Source organism: Cyprinus carpio, chromosome B21 (assembly GCF_018340385.1).
Source record: "Cyprinus carpio isolate SPL01 chromosome B21, ASM1834038v1, whole genome shotgun sequence".
Taxonomy (NCBI): domain Eukaryota; kingdom Metazoa; phylum Chordata; class Actinopteri; order Cypriniformes; family Cyprinidae; genus Cyprinus; species Cyprinus carpio.
Window position 1 is genome coordinate 2,697,931 of NC_056617.1, and position 3,421 is coordinate 2,701,351.

The window sequence follows — 3,421 nt, forward strand, 5'->3', positions numbered from 1 at the left end:
TTTGCTCATTTTAGTCCAGGTTTGTGGTTTGTTATGTTGCTGGATTCCAGCCATCATGATCTGTTGACATTGAATTCCCCACTGAGCGTCCTTGAGATCTGGATTATTCAGTAGAGACGAGACACACATGCAGTATAGCAGTAAATCTTCCTGTGTTGGAACACACTGAATGCAAAAATTTGAAAACTGTTTTTGATGTTCTCCAGTTATATTTGTGTAAGCTAAATCAGCAGTGGACTCATTGTGTGACCTAATATGGTATTAAATATCTTTATTCTTGTTGTGGCCAAACACTGTAATCTGATCTCATCGTCAGAGATTTGCATCATCAGTTATTGTAATGAAAATAACAAAGACAAGATCGATTTTAAAAGAAAGAAAAGAGACTAAACCAGTTCAGGCACATTCTCCAGTCGCTTCATGCGTCACAGAAGCTGATAGACATATTTACTCGGTCATTTCCTGGTCGATTCTGGTGTTCTTTGCTGTGATTACTGGAGGTTTGACGCTTCAGTAGCTGCCTGCTTTAAGGATTTAAATGAAACAAAAATCTGAAAAAAGAAATAAATATTTCCAAATCTGGATTTAGGTGAGTGTCGTATGGAATGTTTTGCATTTCTAGATTGCATTCAGATTGCTAGTTCTGATTTTAAACATTTATATTGCAGAATGTGATTTCTGAGAAAGTAGAAAGATGTACATTAATTTGAGAATGTCTTAATACTGTATATCGCTCTTTAGCTTTGATTTGAAAATGTTTCAAAGGTCATCTTACATTCTTTAGTGCAAATTCTACACTTTTTAGGAGTTCACATAATCAGTAATCATTAATTTGTGTACATTTGATTCATTCTATTTTACCTATAAATAGTGAAGAATGTAAAAAATGTCTTCATCATTGAATGCAATTTCTTAGTTTTTTAACATCCAGTATATTTTCCAGGAGAATAACAATCTCAGATTTCCAAACTTTTGTCCTGCACTCTTTATATGATTACTCTGTTAAACTAATATTTGTTCAGTCAGAATATGATTTATCTTTAACAGTGATGCATTTTCATATTTTTGTGTTTTGTGAATATTTCTGCCAGTAGGATGACGAGAAAACTAAAAGAGATGCCAGAGTGAAAGAACAAAATACAGCTGAACAAAAAGAAAAGAGGACAAAGGAAAGTGCACTGAGAGGCAAAGCCGAACCTACGCAGAAGGAAACAACAATGAAGAGAGGAAAAGAAAATGCCTGTGGATTCAGAGAACATCTTAAAGTGCACCAGATGAACAGCCTTGACAAATATCGACCGGACTGTAAGAACGCTTGAGATGAGCTTCAGATTTGAACTCAAATATATTAATATGTCATGATGTGGATGTTTTCCAGAAATAGGTTTTCACTAAACATTTATTCATAAAAGATGAAAGTTAATGATATGTTCACCCAAAAATGTAAATTTGTGGAATTTTTCTCACCCTCTGGACATTGAAGATGAGTTTGTTTCTTCATCAGATTTGGAGAAATGTAGCATTGCATCACTTGCTCACCAATGAATCCTTTGCAGTGAATGGGTGCCGTCAGAATGAGAGTCCAGACAGCTGATAAAAACATCACAATAATCCACAAGTAATCCACACGATGCAATGCTACATTTCTTCAAATCTGATGAAGAAACATCTACATCTTCAATGTCCAGAGGGTGAGGCCATCTTCAGCAAATGTTCATTTTTGGGTGAACTGTTTCTTTAAAGCATGAAGAAAATTTAATGTAATGGCATTTTGATTTTGGGGTGGAATATGATCAGGAAGGTTGATGTGATTCACTCAAACAGTAGCCTGAATCTTTGTTCTCTCTTCATCCAGACTGACCTGCAGAAAATCATTTTATGTGAGAGATATTCAAAGATGAGGTGAGAGATTCACCGCTCATGTTTAAAGAACTGATCTGTTTTGATTTCTAACATTGTGTTTTTCTCTTCTCTTCTGTTTTCTCACCTAGAATGTTCTTCGCATCACTTTCAGTCAATGATTCAGAATGAGACTGGAATACAAAACACCAATATTTTTGAGTTCATAACTTGATGACTATAACTGTACTGTGTACATATTTAAACATATTAAGATTTAATATTGTGTACACAGGATTATATATGTGTCATATGATAGCAATACGATCAATTAGTGCTAAAGTAGTAACACTGAAATCAAAAGTTTGAACTGTTTTGCACTATTTGAACTGTAGCTGTACATAGTTCTCATTTCTAGTATAAAGAGCATTGAGAACAATGACTGTAAAGCAGTAGTTGTTCCAGAAATGCCAGGTCACTCTTTTCCATGTGATCATACAGTGAGACTGGAGATTTCCTAAAGCTTCATGGTTTGGTTTGTAGACAAACTGTCTAGATTTTAACTCCTGTGACTTCAGGCACTTTATTCTGGCATGCAGAAGATGATTATTCTTCTTTAAACGTGTCATTACTTTACTTGTATTTTCTGTTAAGGAGGTGTTTTTATCTGAAGCATCTAGTACCTGGTGTCGAGTGTCGAGTTCAGGTGCACATTGATCTCTGTTTATGAATTGCATGAAGCAAACGATCACAGGGGATTGAGTTTCTGTATTATTTTGAGTCTGTTCACTTTGTGAAAGATTATGAAAGTGTCCAAGTGTACATTACACTGTCCTTATTCCTGAACAGGTGTTTGTTTTCAGTCATTATGATGACTATCCAAATCTGTCCAAGTGTCTGTTGCTTTGCATTCCACAATAAATATTTCACTTCAGCCAACAAATATGACCGTCTCTATTTTGACTTATCACATAAAGTGATCAATGATGTTGTCAGTTTACTAGTGCAACTAACTAAGTGAAGAAATAAGTGCATTGTATTAAATTGTTTTTTTAAGTTAAAACAAAGATTGGAGTACATTCAGCAAGAAATACTATTCTTTGTACTTCAAAAATGCACATTCAATACATTTACATTGTCATTAATTGTTAAATGTAGTCATTTCTGAGTGAAAATTATTTCAACAATTATTTTCAGTCTATTGAACACTGCCTTTTCTTTCAGATGAGATTTTAAATAAATAACATTTAAAATAATTAATAAAACACAACTAAATAAAATGGAATATGAAGGAACACATTCTATATGTTACATATACACTATATGAAATAAACATAAACATTACATAGCCTACGTTTTCTTTTGAATAACATGCACTGATAAATCATCTTTATAACTAGAGCAGGAACATGAATTAAGAAAAAATAAATAAATGAATAAATTTCATAAATGCTACTTCACTAATAAAATAAAACGGGTCAAATATTTGATCTTTAATTACATAATGCTATATCCTCATTTAATGCATGAGCTCATGCATGCTCATGAACTCCTCTACAGAACAGTGACTAAGCACACACAA

General features: G+C 33.4%; 1 long non-coding RNA gene across 2 annotated transcripts; it reads left to right on the forward strand.

Moving 5' to 3' along the window:
• On the forward strand, nt 1-2,778 carry LOC109053121. Of its 2 annotated transcripts, none has more exons than XR_002011645.2 (4): nt 1-589; nt 1,095-1,305; nt 1,856-1,902; nt 1,992-2,778. It is a non-coding gene; the product is annotated as an uncharacterized LOC109053121 (long non-coding RNA). The 2 variants fall into 2 exon arrangements; XR_002011644.2 differs by having other exon boundaries at nt 3-589; nt 1,092-1,305.
• The last annotated feature ends 643 nt before the right edge of the window (nt 2,779-3,421 follow it).